At 44.4% G+C, this 19855-nt stretch overlaps 2 long non-coding RNA genes across 4 annotated transcripts in view; one reads left to right on the forward strand and one right to left on the reverse strand.

Moving 5' to 3' along the window:
* The first annotated feature begins 1431 nt into the window (after positions 1 to 1431).
* LOC120103476 (uncharacterized) overlaps positions 1432 to 19855 on the forward strand; it is a 50634-nt gene continuing 32210 nt past the window's right edge. For both annotated transcript variants that reach the window (XR_015622223.1, XR_015622224.1), the window contains exon 1: positions 1432 to 1583. This is a non-coding gene — a long non-coding RNA (uncharacterized LOC120103476). The remainder of the gene's footprint in view (positions 1584 to 19855) is intronic.
* LOC108351161 (uncharacterized) overlaps positions 11694 to 19855 on the reverse strand; it is a 62817-nt gene continuing 54655 nt past the window's right edge. The window contains exons 2-4 of one of the 2 annotated variants that reach the window (XR_015622221.1): positions 17833 to 17930; positions 15121 to 16001; positions 11694 to 13077 (exon numbers count right to left, since the gene is read on the reverse strand). This is a non-coding gene — a long non-coding RNA (uncharacterized LOC108351161). Of the gene's footprint in view, positions 13078 to 13935; positions 16002 to 17832; positions 17931 to 19855 lie in introns of those variants that run through there. The other variant, XR_015622220.1, reaches the window with a different exon arrangement.

Here is a 19855-nt window from a genome sequence, read left to right on the forward strand (position 1 = left end):
TGTAAGGCAGGAGAGAAGGAGAAGGAAGGAGAATCAAGATGAAGGAAGGATGACCCAGATCAGGGCAGTCTTGAATTGCCAAGGTAGTTGGGATGTTGGGATGGATTTCTGTAGGCAAATTTAACTTATCTAGGGCAGTTTATAGCCTTACCAATTGGTTGTGAGTTTACTGTGTGGATGGATAGTGGATTGAAAATTTAATATATAAATCTGATTGTTGGGTTGTCTTTTGCAGAGTCTTGATTTTAACGAGTTGTTGGGAGTTTCTACCATAGCTGTTAGGGGGCAGATGTTGGGGATGTAAACAGAGCAGACGCAGAGAGTTAAGAGAGGTAGCTTCAACTGGGACCGGGGTGGGCGGTGGGGGGTGGGGGAGGTGGGGGGTGGGGGGTGGGGGAGGCGGGGAGGTGGAGGAGGTGGGGGGGTGGGTGCTGGGAATGTGCTCAGAGTTCGCAGTAAGAGAGCCGCGAGATAGGCGGTCTCTGTATGAAACTGGCGTGACAAGAGACCTGCCTGGGTCAGAGAGTCCTTTGGGGGCAGCATGAAGTTGCTGGGATGAATTAGCGCTTGTTCCAATGGGCCTGCTAGAGCTGGAACTAGGGAGAGCAAGACCACAAGGGTACGCATGCGCGGGAACCGGTTGCGTCTTTTTATCTTTTTACCGCAACAGCTGGTAGTATTTTATATGTTTTTTTTTCTTTAAACCTTTCTACAACTCCTAGTCATAGTAGCACCATTGTTGCCAGTAGCCCAGCCTTCTCAGTGAGGAAACTGGAGAAGCAGAGTTGAGCACCTTGCTCAGGTCTTTCTTCACTGGCAGGGCCGCAGTTTCCAGTCTTCATGGTGGGACTTCAGGGTCTGTACTGGTACCTGCTGTTTGTTTAATGCACAGGCAGGTAGCAGCTTTTAGACCATGATGGAGGTGGCCTGTCAGATGGTGACAAGCGTGTGGTTTCTGGGGAGGTCTTAAAAGTGAAACCAAAAGGAATTCCAATGTGACAACGGAACGGAGGATGACAATAGAGTAGGCAGACAAAGCACAGGCTGCTGGAGGGACGTGGAAGTGTGGACCACATTAGGAACTCAGGCGGAGTGCACTAAGAGTTCTCTTAGCTACCAAAGTACAGACACTGAGCAAGCCATGGGATGTGCAAGCACAGAATTAAAGGAAGAAGTTCAGGCTAAAGATAGAAACTGGGGACCAAGAGAATCCAAATATAGATGAGGCTTCAACCATGAGACTGGATGATGTCAGCCAGAGAGTAAGCCTTGACAGGAAAGGTCAAGGGCTGAGACATGGAAAATCGCTGGCTATCGGAGACCAGGGAAGCAAGAGGAGCCAAAAGGAATCGGTCAAAGAGATACAAGAGTTCAGAGTCCCAGGAGCCAAGAGAAGCAAGTATTTCAGACAGGAGGGATTCATCAGCCCCCAGAGTCAGTGACTTGTCCAAGACAAGAGCTGGGACTTCAGTGTGGGGCTTGACAGTGCAGAAGTCACCACAAGCCTAACTGTAAGAGCTTCAAGAGCGTTGGGGTGTGCGCTTGACTGGAGTAGATCCGAGGAAGAATAGGAGGAAGAAAAGGTGAGCAGAGTGTTCTTGTTCATAGGAGTAATTAGTAGGGAGGGGGTGACGTGGAAATAAGGCACAGTGTATTTTGATGAGGCGTGGCCTGTGTGTGCACACTAATGGGAATGATTAATGAGAAAATAAAGCACAAAAGAATTTTGTGGATTTGGGGGGGGGGGGTGTTGGGATTTTTGTTTTGTTTGTTTTTTTCTTTGCTTTTTGTCTTGTTTTGTTCTGTTTTGTTATTAACCTGGGCAAAGGTGGTATGTTGATAGCAGTCAGGATCTGGGTCAGGTATTTCCAGGTTCTTGGCCTGAAACCAAAGCCCTTACAGATTACAAACTACTGAGAAGACTTTCTTCAAGAGAAGCAACAGAACAGAATATTCTGCAAGAGAACATTGAGCTACATGTATGAGAGACTCAAGGCTCCAAAGTACTGTTTGGGGCTTCCTGTTGTAGGATACACAAGAAGAGGGAGCTTTGGTGCTAGGGGTGTAAGTAAGGGAGTCTATGTTGACTATCAGCTTGGATTACATCAACGTTTGCTCACTGTGAATGATTCTTTAATTCATCTGATGTCACTATTACACCCTATTATTGGTAGGTATTAGGTAGCTAATAGAAGATCTTCCTTAAAAGTTTACTGAAAGACACAAATTTGCCTTGTACTCCAATCCAGTTTGTGCCGGATTTGCCCCCATACCCTTCATATTCAGAGGTCTCTATCATAGTGTTTACAGGTACTATGCCTAACACAATACTAGAAGATGGGTGTGCATAGACCAAACCAAATGGATCACTGGTTGCTAATCTGTTCCCTAATCTCTCATCTCACATATGCAAGCCAGAAGGAAAAGGATCTTCTAGATAAATGGAAAGATTGTTGTAGGTGTGTACAACATTGTCACCTATAGGAATGGTCAAATGTCACCTAAAGGAATGCTGAAGGACACAGCAGAAGGAGCAGGGAGATGAGATATTTCTCGGTCAGTGGTAATGTGGTTGGCTGTAGATGAATGGGAACACTTTGGTGGTAAGGAAGAAGCATTTCATTCATGGTCGGTGGACACCGTGGTCCAGCAAAGATGGGAGACTCTTGAGGAAGAATATTGGATAAAATGGCAATACATTGATTCAGAGCCCAGGGGATTTAAAATGCCATCAAGATATTAAGCAATGGGGAGAAGAGCTGTCACACTATCCATGGAAAAAGAAAGATGACGATTACTGTAGCCGTGGTGACAGAGAAAGTGGTAACAGTGCACCCAGAATCATTCCTGCATGAGTAAGAGGACTCATAAGGACAGCACAGAAGCAAGAGATGACACAGACATTGTGATTAAGGAAACAACACTGGGTAAGTCAATCAAATGGGGAAAGAAGTCAAGTGAACACTGAAGATCAGATGGTTAGGCCAAGATTGCTAAAGCAATGATCGAGTTATGTAGATGGATAAGCAAACTAGCCAGGCGGGAGAACAGCTGAAAAGACTGAGGCCCTGGCCACTGAGACTTAGAGGGCAGGACGATGTGTGTGCAGAAATGTTCACTGGATGGTGTCCATGAGAGACAGAGGTGGTGGAAGAATCAGAAGTCAGCTGCGAGGAGTCAGGAGAGCCACAGGAACCATGCGTGTTTGGACTTCAAGGTGAACTGAAAGAATTTCAGGAATGCTCTCAATAGCGAGCAGAAAGAAACTAAAACAGACCTTAAGTCTTTGGATTCTGAGGGGTAAATAAAATGGGAGGGAAAAAAATATAGGTAGCACATGTTGAAATATTTTTTTTTCTTTATTGCAATGTCCTACTGCAAAGGATAGGAAAAGTAAAGGGTATTTTGTAGATTTTTTTTCTGTCATGTTGTTTGTGATTGGTTTGTTTGTTTTCTTCAATATTTAAGACTAAAGCCAGCCTCTCGTGCTTTGTATATAAGCATTCTACCACTGAGCTAAGTCCCAATCTCCTAAAGTAGAGGGGACCCATGCACGTTTGAAGAAGAGGCATAGAGAAGATGACACCAAGCTTATGGTGTAGCAGATTGAGCTTATAATTTGAATAAAGAAAAATTAAGCCATTGTTAGTATTATTATTGCTTGCCTATAAAACCTTGTTATAAACTGATTTGATGTCCAATCAGTCAGACAGTTTACAAAATATCTATGGAGAGTAATTAACTCCTCAGGAGATGGAAAAGTCAGGTCTAAGGTCTTGTGTCTCAGTAGAAATATCAGTGTTGGGACTAGGGTGGGATCCAGTAATTGCCGGCCTCCTCCACAGCCCAAGAACAAGTTCCCTTACATAGCGGAAGGGAATTTTTGCAGCTGTGATAACTTGGTCAGTAAAATGCCTGCTGTACAACCAAGAGAATCAGAGTTCAGTCTTAGGACCACATTAAAATGCTGGGTGTGGTGGCCTATGTGTGTAATCTTTGTGTTAGAAAGGTAGAGGCAGAAGGATCCCTGAGGCTTGCTGGCCGGCTAGGCTAGCTGCATTGGTGATCCCTAGACTGTGAGAGATCCTGTCTCAAAACACAGGGTGGGTATTGACTGAGAAACAGCTGAGGTTGACCTCTGGGTGTATCTCAATCCCCCCCAGACCCCCAACCCTGCCACTGTGCAACCCACAAATGTACTCACACATATGTGAAAATGCATACACACATGCATAAAATTTAAGCAGTAAACTTAAAACTCAAGGATTTTGTTGAAATGAGAGATTATCCTGAATTATATACATATATCCGATCTAATCAATGTGAGATCTTATAACCATAGAATTGTCCCCTGCCATAGTCTGGGAAAGGAAGCAGTATGACAATAGAAAAATGGCCAGGGGGATACAGTGTTACTGGCCTTGAAGGAAGGTGCCAGGGTGAGTTACAGAATGCAGGCTGAGCTCCAGAAGACAGAAGGAACACAGAACCCATTGTCCCCAGATCTCCAAAAGGAACTCATCTGAAATCACTGGCCTTCATCCCAAAGGGTCTAAGTTTTGATCTACAGAACTATAATGTGATAACTTGTATTAAGTGGCTAAGTTACTAATAATTCGTTGTGGCAGCCTTGGAAGCAAACCTGGTTATTAAGCTGCTATTTTCCGACAGGACCACCCCACCCCACCACAGCTCACCACACACCATGACCGCCCCTCCTCCATGACACCTCAGTGCACTGAATGAATTCCAAGAGGTTGCAGAATTGAAACCCTTAACGCAAAGGCTATTCCCTGCATCTCACAGCTGGAGGGCGACTGAGAGATCTCCTGAGCTTCCTGTATTCTTTTTCTTCAGGCGTTATTTCACTTGAGCACTCTTCCTATATTGCCCAAGGCGCTGCTCTGTGTGCCATCCAGGACAGTAAGGGTTTGAGAATTCCTGTAACAGATTCCCCAGAAAGCAAGAAAGAAGCCCGGGTGCGGATTATTATGTCAATAACAGACTTAGGCATGATCAGTCTAGGGACCTTAGCATTCATCCAGAACCCTGAGGTGTTTCCAGTATCATACGGTAGTGAAGATGTCTTTCCCTTCCAACACACAGAATGCTAGCAGAATGGATCTTTACCTGACATTTATAGAACGAAGCATGTGTAGCAATTGCCTTGGTTACCTGAACTCAAGTTGCCAAGACCACAGACGGAGCCTTTGGCTTTTGCTTATGTTCTTTTGCCACAAAAGAACTCAAGTTTTTTGAGAGTTACAGACAGATAGCTCTACACTGAGTGAGTAGCTGTATTGGAGAGGGGAAAGACATAGAGGTTAACTGGTAAAAATAAAAGGGGAAAGCAAATAAATCCAGACGAATGTGGAGGACTAGACAGAAAGACTTCATGGGGAAAATAGTGAGAACGGTGGGGGTATGGGGGTGTTGTAGATGCTAGCCTTCTTACCACGGGAATGCACAGGGAATGTTATGGATACAGCAGGGGCAGAGGCTTCCTGTGAAGTAAGCATGCTACAGCAGGTTTGTGCTGGAATTGGGGCTTCTGTTTTTAATGGTGTTATGGCAAGACAAAGGTCCATTCATCACCTGAGGGAGGTCGTGTTACTGACCAGACACCACACGGAGAGACCTGAGTAGGGCTGGTGGAAGAATGGCTATGAAGCAAGGAATGAGCCATGAAGAAGCAAGTCAATTCTATGTAAACTCCATGTGGGAGTCCACAAGACGGCTCAGCAGGTGAAGGTAAAGAGCTCACTGCCAAGCACGAGGAGCTGAGTTCAATCCCCAAGAACCACAAGGTTGAAGAAAATACTGACTCTTGAAAGTTGCTCTCTCACTTCCACACACATGTGCAGCCACACCACAAGACATACACTGACACAATAGACAGATCGCTGGTAGACAGATACATATTTACATATATACATACATACATATATACATACATATATACATACATAATAAATGGAGATAGTTAAATAAGTTGATGATGATAGATGATAGATACAAGACAGATAATAGACAATGATGATGGATAGGTAAATAAATGGATGATGATAATGAAGAAGAAAAAGAAGACAGACAGATAGATACTTAGATATATAGATTCATTGGTAAATTTTTTTAAAAAGGAATTGACTTGAGTCCTTTGAAAGAAAGCCCTGAGAGATAACGCTCTGAACTGGTAATATTTACTAAATCTAGAACTTTCTAGAAGATTCAAATTAGCTATCCCTAAGCCTGCTTACCTCACTTGCCCACTCCTTTCTGAAGGAAAAACTCTCCCAAGAAAGACTCAGTCCTGTGTTTCCTATTACTTCCTTCTCCAGGCTCCCAAAAGGCGTATACTCCTCCCTGGGGTCCCCATAGGCTGTTCCTTCCTTCTCTCAGGATCTGTGGGGTATACGTTTCCTTTCTAATGGAAGGCATCTTCTGGTTTATTTGCCACATTATATAAGAATACTAATAAAACTTATACCTTAAAGCATTGCCCTTTGGTCATAGGTGCGTGAAGCCTTGTTGATTAGCCCGGTTTCAGGCTCAGTTGCTTGGCAGATGCTATTAATAGTGTGACAGTTGTAGGGGCTGGGACGATGACTAGGTAGATAAAGTGCTCACCATACAAGCATGAGAACCTCCGTTTGGATGCCCCACAACCTGTGTAAAGCTACACAACAGTATTCGTCTATAATCCCAGCACTTCTACAGTGAGGTGGGCAGAGACAGGAGATTCCCCAGAAGCTCACAGGTCAACTAACCTATCCTGCACAGCAGCAAACAGTAAGAGACCAATCTCAAACAAAGTAGATGGCAAAGATGATACCCAGAGCTGTCCTCTGACCACCACATGCTATGCGGGGTGTACTCTTGCCCAAACACCTTACATAACCCTCCCACATGTGCATATACAATTATATACACATATAAAGAGTACAAGAAAAACAATGAAAATAAGGCAGTGGCCGTATCGTGAGACAGGATGACTTGTTTTACTCCGACCCATTGCCAGTGACACAGCAAATCTGATCGTTTAGCATGTTTATTTAGAGACACGACGCACCAGTCAGAACAGCACAGGACCATCTTTTCACTCTGCATTCAAGCCAAGCCCTTACATAAGAGGCTGAAAAGATTGAGGTCAGGAGAAAGCAGTTCTCCCTCACCATCCTGAACGTCAAGATTGCATGCCTGTACCACACCCAGGGAGGAGGACCGCATCAGCATCGGGGATGGCAGTGTTGACAAGGATGACAGGAATGATGTGATGTGTTCTCTCTGGCCCTTTCCAGATGTTCTGCAAGAAAACAATCAGTCCCTTAAGTCGGTTCACAACAGCCTTTCCCCCTTCAGCAGAGGGTGGGGCCGCTGTTTCAAAGTTGGAAATGGGGTGGGTAAGGCACTTGTTTTCCTCTAAACTCTCATGCTTAGGAAACTGCTGTAAGCCTGCTTTTATAGCTGAAGAACCTGAGACCTAGAAAAGTAGTGATTTACCTGGGATTAATGTCCTCATTGGGAATAGATTCCTTGTTGGAGTTCTTGTGCAGCTCTAGACTAGCTGTGTGTGCCACTGGAGCATATAAACTAACTCCCCTGAACCTCCATTAGCTTTCCTGAAAATGGGAACAATAGGGCTGGCCCCTCACAGGTTTCCTATCTTGCTCAAGACTCAAAACATGTTTTGTAAACCCTGAAGAAGTAAAGACTGACTATATATGGGTAGCAGTCTCATTAAGCTGATGGAATGGGGATGGGGGAGGGGGTGGTGAGACCAGTGAGCACTCAGGTCAGTGGGTCTCCACCTGTGAGTCTGGACCCCATCGGGCTTCGACCATGCCAGCATTAGGAAGGTTGAGAGCCACTGACTTAGACTCCTGGTCCCACCCTGTCTCAGAAGCTAGTGCATGCTCTAGAAATACGCTCCAATGGAATCTACTGATAGTCTCAAGCTACCATAAAACCCTCTTGACAGCTACATATTTGTTCTTTTCGGCTACTGTGTTGTCCTAGGTTTACTCTGAGAAACTTGGCTGAAACGCTTTTAAATTATTTAAACTTCTGTTTAAAATATGTATATATTTAGCTACAGGAATACTATGTGCTAATTACAATCTTTGCATTAATACTGAAATATGCCAAGACGGAGGGATGGCCCTCTCACCGTCCCCAATATTGTTCCCCATGGGTAGCATTGGTCCACACGCAGAGTTTCAAAACATATATCTAGTATGTGTGTTGTGTGTATACATATTTGACTATACTTGATGGCCGGCCTTGGGGATCTGAGGTGGGCATTTTACTCTTGCAAAGCCAGAAGATGTTTTCACAGTTACATAATACTCCACTGTAGAAATACAGCATCATTTGTGCTTGCCCTCTTGTGTTGGGTTATTCCCAATCCATACTTATTTTTGAGTCAGAGTCTCGTGTATCTCAGGGTCGCCTTCACATTGGATGTCGCAGAGGGTGGCACTCTGAACAGTTGACCTCCCTGCCTCCACCTTCAAGTGCTGGGCACTACAGGCTTGAGGCACAACTCCAGGTTAATGTGGTTGGTGCTTGGGATCAAATCTAAGGCATGCAGGGCAAGCACTCGACCAAATGAACTATATCTCAGCCCTCCAGTTTGTAAATCTTACATATGGTATCGTGCTTAGTCTCGTTGTGTATGTGCCTTGGTGGACATGGTTTATCTATGCAGAATTTATTCCTAGTATTCACCCAGTAAAAACTATTTCCTTCACTTTCCTTTTGGTTTTGCGTTTTTGCGACAGGGTTTTTCTGCATAGCCTTGGCTGTTCTGGAACTAATTCAGTAGACCAGGTTGGCTCAAACTCAGAGATCCCTTGCCTCTGCCTCCAAAGTGCTGGGATTGACGGTGTGCACCACCGCCACCCAGCTCCCCCGCCTTCGCTTTAAGTAACGATGATTTCTACTATTCTTCGGTCACCAAGCACGCCTCTACTGAGCTTCGCAGCAAGACTTGGCATTCATATCCTTCTCCTTTCACCTTGTCTAGTCACGCATTCCTGCTGATAAGCAGCATCTACTGTACAAAACAGCCTCCAAGAGCATCAGCCCAGGATCGCTTTAAATATACCAAAGAGGTCATGTCGCAGTTAGTGAGTTTCATAAATAACCTCCCAATGAATAAAAAGAAGGGGACACCAAACTTCCACTCTGCCAAAAGATCAGACGCTTCTCCGTTGGAGACAGAGAGCATCGATCCCTCACCAGCTAAGCAGGGCCTTGCATGCCCAAGGCAAGGTTCTACCTCGGTGGGCTGCTCACAGCTCCAGCCTCCCTCAGCCCCCACAGCCCCAGTCCGTGCAGCTCAACTCCCACTCCTGGGAAAATGCAGAAACGAATTCCAACTTCCAGGGTTGTCTGTAGTTTCAAGAACACACTTCCGGGGACCCATTTGTACTTACTGAGCAATCGTGGACAGACGCTTAATGCATCCGAATTTCTAGACCAACCACAATTCACCTGCTACGTTTGCACTTTTAGCTGAGCTATGGCTTTCCTAAATTGAAACATTTCTTAGGCTCAAAGATCTCCCTGGTGTTCAGAAGCAAAATTGGTTTCCTATAAAAGCTTGGCATCGCTATCATTAATTAACAGAAAGCAGAATGCCTCTGTGTGTTTACCTTCACACAGTGGATCCATGCAATGCGCATCTTTCCCAGAGGCATAGTTTATTCCTATAGAGCAGAAATTATGAATGTATTTAAAAATAAATGCATGGTCTTTTACCAGCAGGGAAGTTTTGAAGAGCAGACGACATACTTCATCAAAGGACACCAGATGTGGGGATGTGAAAATTAAACAGAGCCCTTTTGGTAGGAGGAAGTCAAAGAAGCTAACCCTTTTGGTTAGTCTGGGGGAGGGCCCTTTTCTGTGATTTGCTTCAACATTTCCAACCATCTATGGGTTAATCATCCAGCCAGCCACTAGCGATTTGTTTGCTGGCTGTATGTATTTAATTTGATTTGGTGGAGTGCAAGTGTATTCGTGTGTGTGTGTGTGTGTGTGTGTGTGTGTGTGTGTGTGTGTGTGTGTGTGTGTGTAAGAGGTTTTATTACTGGTTAGAATTTCAAAGATCCATAGAACTCTTTCTGTTTTTGTTTTTGTTTTTGTTTTTGAGTGAGAGTCTCCGAGCTTGGCTCAGGCTGACCTTGAACTCCTCCTCAGTCTTCTGAATGCTCCCATCACAGGTGTTCGATTTCCCAACTGAAACTTGTATTGTTTTTCAAACGTGGCATAGGGGTGTGGTTATAGTTCACAGGTAGAGTGCTTGTCTAGTATGCAGAGTTCTCTAGGTGGTCCTTGAGAAGACACTCACAGAGACAGAGACAGAGACAGAGAGACAGAGACAGAGAGAGACTATACATACAGACACTGGGACCTTGCCAAGGACCTTGTTATTGGTGACATCATGATATTTCAGAATAACCCAGTCCTGGCAAGAACTGGCCATGAAGATAGAAGGTACCATGAAACCAAAAACAGACAGATGGATCCAGGATGGCACGAAGAATAATGTATTGAGGTTCCATGGACAAAAATGATTTAAGGGGCAGCAATACAGGTGGATCTTCATACTCCCACACCAGAGGAAAGGGTTCTTATGCTAAGCTGGAGAAAGACAGAACAGTCGAACGTACCTGAACCTCCCCCAAACTACAAACACATCCAGCATCAGTCTGGGTATCATGGGAGGCACCTCACACTCAGCTGGGGATCCGCATGTCCTGAAACGCATTCCAGGGTCCAAGCCAACGCGCTGGGATTATAACTAAAATGTCTGCCTTCCTGACAGTCTAGATGTTTCCATGTGGATGATCCTGGGCACCTTACGGTGATGAGCCAGACTCTGCACAATAAATATGACTTGATATCACGTCTGTGTGGAATCTAAGATACAACCCTATGGTGGTTTGGTGACAATATCTATCCTCCATAGACTCGGATGTCGGAACAGGGGGCCCTCAGTTGATGGTGCTTTTTGGAGGGGTTACAGAATGTATAGCCTTGTGGGAGGAAGTACATCGCTGGAGGCAGGCTTTAAGAGTTTAAAACTTCATGCCACTTCCGGTTTTCTCTCTCTGCTTCATGCCTGAGACTCTCAGCTGTCTATTCCTACTGCCATGCCCACCGCTTATGGCTATGCTTCTGTTAGCCTGGTGAGCGGCGACACTTGACAATATTGTGTCATAGCCTAGAAATTTTCTTAAATGTTCTCACTCCAGGCAGCACAGAACATGGAAATTCTGTGAGGTGACAGATATGTTAATAGTTTGACCGTGGCGGTCACCTCGTAATGTAGACACATACCCGAACATCGAGCTGTACCTCTCAAATGTCTTAAAAACGCACAGTTCCAGTTCTTCATACGTCGGCAAAGCTGAAAAGATCGGAATCTGTTCAGATCCTGGAGTGAGACTGAAATAAATGTTCTTTGTGTGGTTCGGTTTTAGCTGGCATCATCTGAGTCACGATATACAGAAGGCTCTGAAGTGGTTTGTGATGTTAGCTACGTTCGCATATGCATTAGGTGATTTCAAGCCAGGAGGTACCCGGGATTGTACTCAGTGGTAGAATGACTGCCTAGCATGCACCAAGCCTTGAGTTCAATCTATAGAACTGAACGAGGGGAAGGGAAGACAGTAATGACTTGTGAAAATGTCCTTGAACTCTGGAACCTCACTGTATTTATTACATCATCATCATCATCATCATCACCATTATATTATTATTATTTTATTATTATTATTTTGCTTCTATGATTTTTATAACAGGTTAGGAAAGTAAGCGATGCTAGTTAAACCCTGCATTCAATAAACACTTGCTGACTTTAATTAGAGATGATCTCCTATGTTCCGTGATAGAAAACATCAAACATTTTAATTTAAAAAGCCCACTCAGAGTCCTTCAGGCTTGTCGCTCACAAGAAGCAGGAGGCGCAGTGGGACCGCAGCTGAAGGAAATAGCTTCTTGGCAGTCCTCTTTCTCTCCACCCGCCCCGCCCCCTTCTGTTGAAGGCACTGCCAGCGCCAGACAGAGCAATGCCATGTGTCCTGGGAGCGCGGAGCAACATCAATTCTATTAAACTGAAAATGGAACAGAGCACAGAGTCCAGCAGGCGAGAGGCTTGCTGAGGTCTTGGCAGCAAAAGACAGACAGAAACAGGCAAAAGGAGCCGAGTACAAGCCAGGCCAGCTGCAAACCTGAAGGTCTTGTGTCCATGCTGACAGGTGCCAGTCACTGCTGGTTAAAGGATCACAGAATCCGCAGGATTCATTCCCTGCCCTGCCCTGCGTTATCCTGCGTGCCCTGCTCTGTTCCGCTTGCACTCAGAACTCCCCGCTCTTTCCTTTGAGCTCGCTTCAACCTGGCACCCCGTCTACATTTTCTTTTCAACTACAACCTCCCACTTCACATCTGGGTATGCCGTTTCTTCTTTATTTGGTAATGCTTAAATGGCTTCTCTTAAAACAATGAGCGTCAAGGTCCCTTTAGTCTGCCTTGGGGACCCACTCCTGTGATTGTTTCTGTTGGAGAGGCCAGGCACCCAGCCAGGCGCTCTCCCTGGGTCCTTGGATATAGGAAACTCTTTGGACAATCCTTAAAAAACGTAGTGGATATAACCATAACCCAGTTAGTGACTACACAAAACTTAAGCTCAGAGGGAGGAACACAGGAGCAGAAGACTCATGGGGAAGTCCATTTACCGTGTCAGGCATCAGGCAGCTAGTTGGCAGTGGGCGGTGCAGGCCAGTCAACCAGGAAGTACTCCTATACACCAAGCCCATGCCCCTGGGCCCTGATGGAAACTAATTCCAAAGGAGAGGTGTATGTAGTTCCTACCAGAGTTGATCTCATAACTGTGGTGGGCATGGAGTTTGAGCCGTCTGGAATCTAGTTTAATGTAAGAGATACAGGGTGCAGTCAAAAGCAGGGTGGGCAGAGACAGGGTAATGATGATCCTTCCTGCAGGGGTGTGGCCTTTGACATTATTCTGATGAAAAAAGTCGTTCTTTCTTTCGACTCCCAGAATATTATAGAGAACTTCGGGGAAGAAAAGGAAGTTGGCACAGTTAGCAATTTTAGGCTTTCTAAACTAAGCAGAAAATAGTTTTGAAAGCACCCATACATCTCTTCCCAAACCAAGATCATTTGTTTACTGTAGTAATACAGTTTAAAGATACGGAATGACCCTCCTTTTTGGAAGGTCCAAATCAGACAACACATCATTCAATAGAATAGGGAGTTAAAAGAAACACCCAGGTCAAAGAAGCCTGCTGGTTACCGGGTCACATTTGAACTTGTTCACCAAGATCAAAAGGTCTCCTCCCAAAAGTGTGCCAGTAATTTAATCTTCCCCGCCATGTAATTTGGTTTGCAATTGTAAATCAATGCAAAATCACGACAGCAAATACTTAAATATATGCTTCAAGCCTGGGCAATTGCCCAGAAGTAAAATGCATCCAAAGATCCAATATCCTGACATTTAATAAAAGTTTGAATTATATTTGCAGCCTGCTATGATTTAATTTTCCTGAGTTCAATATTTAATAAAACTATAAAAATCTATTACATGTATCTTGTGCCATTGAGCAAGTATAGCTGACCTGTCTTGTCCTAGTGCCACGCCGTAACCGATTAAATCCCAATCTCACCATTCGATAGCTGGGTAACAAATGATTCAATCTGTCTGTCCTTCAGGTTTCCCCCCAGTTAAATCGGGATTAAAAGAGAATCTTTTTAAGGGGACTGTTGGGAAGATTCCGTGGGCCACTGCCGGGCCCGCTGTGAGGGCTCAGCCCATTTTAGTTAGGTTTCAGATCTTTTAATTTGTAACTGGTACCCTCTGGCTCTTGTTTTGTTTGCTGTCTGGTGTCAAAAGACTGCACACAAACTCTTTTAAGAGAGAGAAGAATTTACTCAATTTGTAAATTCAACAAGGGCACCCTGAGGTCGAGGGAGCCTTATTAGCAGAGATCTATCTTGAATCAAACATGAATCCTATGAAGGTCAAAGTTAGGGCAAACCTAAACGCCACGGGCTCCTGAGCTGCAAAGCTGATAAATGTTCAGCAAACACCAGAGGGGGTAAGTAACATACTGCCCGTGCCTGCATCTGCCATTGCTACCCCAATCCCTTATAGGACACTAGAAACATCCCAAGCTGCCGTGGACCCTCCGGAAACCAGAAGGCAGCAAGTGACGTCAGCTCCCTGTGTTAGTAAATGCAATGGACTATGAGCCTTGAGTTGGCAAAGAGCTGACAAGGCCTCTTTTCTTCACGGATGCTCGACCCGCATCAGAGCAAGGTGCTCATGAGACCGGGACAGCTAAATGCAAATACTTTGCTTAACTTGTTTTTCTCTGTGACACCGAGGGACTTTGATTCCCTTCCCCTGTGGCTGATTGTTTTGGAAGAATGTGGCATAGCGTGCCCAGCTACAGCAGCTCTTACTAACCAACAGTTCAAGTGTGTTTAACCTCCAGGACAGTCCGTGCCGGAGTTATTACCCTGGGAGCAGTTTTAAGGGTGATGAAATAATGGAAAATGGAAAAATTGAATTTTTCTAAAATCGCATAGCTATTGACCTGAGCATATCAGCCCGAGACTAAGTCTTATCTAACTTCGGAAAACACCACATTTAACTACTGCACTGCAGTAAATGCTGGTTTCTACGGAGGCTGGGGAGATGACTCAGTGGGAAAAGCATTTTCTGTGCAAGCATGAGAATCTGAGTTTGTGTCCCTCTCACCTGGATAAAAGCAGGCATGGTGAAGTGGGCCCCTAACCTGGGAGTCAGAAACAGGAGGATTCCAAGAGCAAGCAGGCCAGTCAGGTAAGACAAATTGACAAGCCCCAGGCTCAGGAAAAGAACTTGTCTCAAAAAAAAAAAAAAAAAAAAAAAAAAAAGAAAAGAAAAAGAAAAAAGGTGGAAAGAAATGGAGGAAGACAGCTGACATTGACTTCTGATCTCTGTGGTGCCACATGCACATCCCACTCACACGCACTGTCTCGTACTCACGCACACAGCACACAATCACAAACACAGAAAAGGACACACAAAATTGCTGATAGAATCTTGCCTACCACATTATCAAGGAAGCCGAAATGCAAGCCAGACGAGGTGACACATGCCTTTAATCCCAGAGCTCCAAGAGGCGGTAGCAGGCAGGCAGATCTGCACATAGTTTCCTGGTCTACAAAGTGAGTTCTGAGATGGCCAGGGCTACTCAGAGAAACCCTGTCTTGAGAAAATCACCCCTCCCTTACAAAACAACAACAACAACTGAAAATCAGAGACATAAGGTACTTGTCCAAATGCTTCAGCAAAGGAGATCCTAGGACTTGAACTCAGAATTCCTGTCTAACAACTCAAGACCTTTCCTCTGGAAGCTAGTTGCTCCATTTACCAAAAGTGACAGTTTTCTAACTTTGGAAGACCACATCCTCCTGTCAGAATGCTAAAAATGACTTCCTTTTCAGACACGACTCACTCTTGCTTCACAAACTCTATCATGTTTTTTTGTAACCCAAATAATGTTGACACAAATTAAATTCTGCAGGTTCGTAGTCAAAACATCCGGGGTTGTAGGTTTTGTTTTGTTTTTCTTTTAATTTTCCTGCATCTGAAATTTCCAGTTAAATCATAATTTGTAGGTTTAGGTTTTTCAAAACCTACTTTAATAAGGAATTTTAAACTCTTCAACCTCCCTTCTAGCCAATCTACCAGAGGTAGGGAAAAGAAAGATTAATGGGCGATGGGGGATGTGGTCCTGTTTAGAAGTAATTCTCTAGGTCGATTCCAGTCTTTGTTGTCAGAACAACAGTCCAGTCCAAAATACCAAACATAAATCAGTAGCAGCGGCTTGATCCAGAAGAAACTGCAAGGCTCCTCTGAATGGCATGGGTCTGCTGAACCAGGAAGAAGCAGCTGGTACACCATGAGAAGCTCTTTGGCACTTTTCTCTCTGTGAATTCAAGGCAGGAAAAGATCAGCAAAGACCACTGAAGTGATACAAGGTAAACCAACACAAGAGCATCCTCGCGCTCTCCGTGGGGTTATGTTTCTATTCTTTCTAAACATCACACACCCTCTCAAGCATCCACTCCAGCAAAACATCACTGCCCTTTCACAAAACAGCTTCCAGGAAAATACCACGGTTCTGTTCTCAGCAAGCATTTTCTGGTAAGACAGCATCCAGAAAAACATCGCATGACACAACTGAGTCTCCAAAGAAACTAGAAACTCCCACTTCAATAAATCCTGACACAAACTCCTTTCCAGGGAATGGAACAGAAAGGAAAAAGAAAAAGGAAAGAAGGAAGGAAGGAAAGAAAGTTCACACCATTTATCCATGCCTGCCATTTATCCACCAGATAGTTGGCAAGTGATGGATGTGGTGGATAAGTTCCTTGGTGAGGTTCAGCATCTTACCTAAAATGCCTATTGTGCCCTGTCCATTCGTTGAGGATGCCAACAGTACACCATCCATGTGATGATTATTCACCCAAAGAACATATAAAGAATGCAAATCTGATTACTATGACAATAAAGGTTGTTTGTAGTTTAAAGGGAAGGCTGTCCCCCACTCCCCTCAAAGTTTTACTATAGCCATGAAAGGGGCTGGAACATGAGTCTCCCACCCAACCATGAGGAACATATTGAAGTTGCAGACGAGGGTTTAGTTGTTAAAGACATTACTCCCAAGAGAAAGAAGCCATGTACTTTGGCCTGGAACAATGGGAAGGACTCCATGAGGATGTCTCCAGAATTAGCTAGGTTCCACCCATGATGCCATCAAAGATGTAAAGGGGTGTAACTCATTTGAAAAATTTTGCTCTGAGGGGAGAGCTCATGAGTACCGTGTACACACAGAGGTGACTAGAGAAGTGTTTTTCCTGGCTCAGTCACTCAGTGGTCGCTACCACTATGGTGCAAGGGACCTATTTTCTGCTCAGGCTGATGGCCAACCTTGTCTACATCCATGTGGCCTTGCTTTTGCAGTCATGCAGGGTGCAAAGATTGCAGAGTCATATAGGCTTCCAAACAGATATCAAGGGACAGCCAAGGAGGCTAACCAATGTGTGGTGGGTTTGGAACTCCCATCGGGGTTGCCAGAGCAAACAACGCATGAAGATTCTGAGAGAAATCTAATCTGCCAGGGAGACTCTAGGGTTCTGGAGATGTCAAGATTGTTGGATGTATTGCAGATAATGAGTGCAGCCAGCTCAAGAGAAGAGGCCATGTAGTCTACAAAGGTCCTAGGTGGAGGAGCCACCTAAGCCCTTTAGAGCTGAGGTGATGTCACCATGGCTCTGGATACAGACACAGAGCCACTGGGTTTATGGCTTGCCCTGTTGGGCTCTGTTCTTGCTTTGGTTTCATCCCTCTCTCTATGCCCTTTGGAAAAAGAATGTGTATATTAAAGTGACTTTAAAAAAATTTTTTTGCAGGGATCATAGCTAAAAGATTGCGTTGAGTCTTGGTAGAGACTCTAGAGTTGCATTTCTGAAGAATGTTGGAAATGTTAAGATTATGGGTATTTGAAAATGGATTAAATATATTTTGCACTAAATCGTGGCCATGAGGACTTTGGGGATAAGGGTGGACTATGGGTTGATATGAAATGTCCTTCCACAGGCTCACATGTTGAGCATGGTGGCAACCAGCTGGAGACAGTATTTGGGGAAGCTGTAGGAATTTTAGAAGGTGGAGCCTCGTTAGATGAAATGGATCATGTGTCTTAAAAGCTTGGTCCTATGTGGCCCCAAGTACCTGTCTCGCTCTTTGGTTTTTACCTGGTAGGAGACGAATGGTCTTGTTCTTCACGTGCTTCTGCTACTGTGATGATCTTCATAGCCCAAGATCAATGGAACCAAGGACTATACGCTGAAATCTACGACATAGCAAACCAAAATAATTCCTTCCTTACGTGGGTTATTCCTCTTGGGTACTTTGTCACAGCAAGGAGGGCAAGCCCTATGGGGGTCAGTAAAACAAGCTTCTGGAAGTGTTTGTGTGAGTATTCCTGGAAAAGACGCACATGCAGAAGAGCAGTTGAAAGGGAACGGCCTACTCTGGATGTGAGCAGAGCCATCTGCATGTGGTAGCCCTGGGTGAGATAAGATTGTAAGGGAAAAGCCAGTCCGTACACACAAACTCCATTCCTCCTGAATGTGTAACACTCCTACAGTCTCTGCTTATGATCCTAGACTCCATCTATCCAGTCTTTTAATGTACACACACACACACACACACATACACACACACACACATACACACACACAAATACACACAAATACACACACACACACACACACACACACACACACACACACACACACACACCAGTGACTCTCCAAAGAGCTTCTAGGCTTTCATCCTTAGACTGGGCAATGTATCCTTGGATCCTCTGTTTCCAGACTGCCAGGTCCCTGGACAGACAGTCACCAGGTCCTCTCCCACCCCAGCTTACAGGCAGCCATTGTCTGAAATCAGCCTCCTTAATAATGACTTAATGTAAGTCAATCTAAGCAAAATACTATTCGTAAGTTTAGTTTAAGTAAGTTAAGTTTATTCCTTATTCCAGGCACTGTAATCTCAACTTAACTCCTGAGTGGACAGAAAGAAATAAGGAAGAATAAGGAATATCGTTTGCTTGTGTGGTTGAAATAAATGTATATTTTCTGAATCTGCAGTTCTCTGTATGTGTATGCATGTGTGTGTGTGTATACATATATATATATACATATATATTCTATTTCTATGGAAAATGCCGCCTAATAAACTGCAGTGTTCATTCATTATTACTTCTCCCCTGTATTCCAGTCTAATCATCACCTGAGAGAGGTACTCGCAGAGTTCCCGGTCGCAGCGTGACTAAATAGAACATGAACCTACAATCTCCCATCTCCAGAGTGCACGCCTATAGCATTATATCACACTGCTTTTTCTAACACCACAGACAACTCGAGCATAAGTCAGTCTGCAGGAGAGTCTAGGCAGAGCCCAGAGCTATAAAATCCAGGTCACCAAGCACCTCCCATGGCTTGGAGGAGGCATCCTGAAGCTATCCCAGACTTCTTGGTCTCGGTTTAATACCTCAATGGACAAGAAACAAAGAACTATCTCATTTGTTCATGCTGTTGAAATGAAGATATATTTTCCCTGAGTTTACAGTTTTCTCACCAAATATGCATTAGTATGCTTTCTTAATATTTTCCTGCCTCTGTAGTGAGTTTAATCATGATTATATTAAATCAAATGGGTGCTGCTAACCTGGTGGCAAGGGTCTGGATTAAATGTTAACAGAATGTTGGATTGAAACCCCTTCTTTTCCTTCATTTACACTTGACTTTCTCCTTTTCCTCCAGTAAGCCATGGACAGCAGTGGAATCGGTAGACAGTGTATGTGGTAGGCTGACTAATATCAGGAGCAATTGGACTGTTTCTCTAACTTCATGATTTCAGGCAAGCCCTGTCCATATACTTCTTTTGTTTGTGTATGGGAAGGTATGCATGTATGTAAGCAAGAATATATACATGTGCTGGTGAATGGGCACACACGCATGTGTGGAGGCCAAGGTCCACATCTGATGTCTCCTGGTGTCGATGTCTGCCTTACTTTTTGAGGCAGGATTCCTCACTAAACATCAGCTTACTAGTTCCTCTACATTAGCTGGCTGGCAGCCCCCAGGATCCTCCTGTTTCTTTCTCTACCACTTTATGACTATAGGTACATGCTGTCACACCCAGGTTTTGTCATAATTGCTGGTGACCTGAGCTCAGGTCTTCATGACTGTGTGCTCAGCATCTTAACAA

This window comes from Rattus norvegicus, chromosome 6 (genome assembly GCF_021556685.1).
Source record: "Rattus norvegicus strain SHRSP/BbbUtx chromosome 6, alternate assembly SHRSP_T2T, whole genome shotgun sequence".
Classification (NCBI taxonomy): Eukaryota; Metazoa; Chordata; class Mammalia; order Rodentia; family Muridae; genus Rattus; species Rattus norvegicus.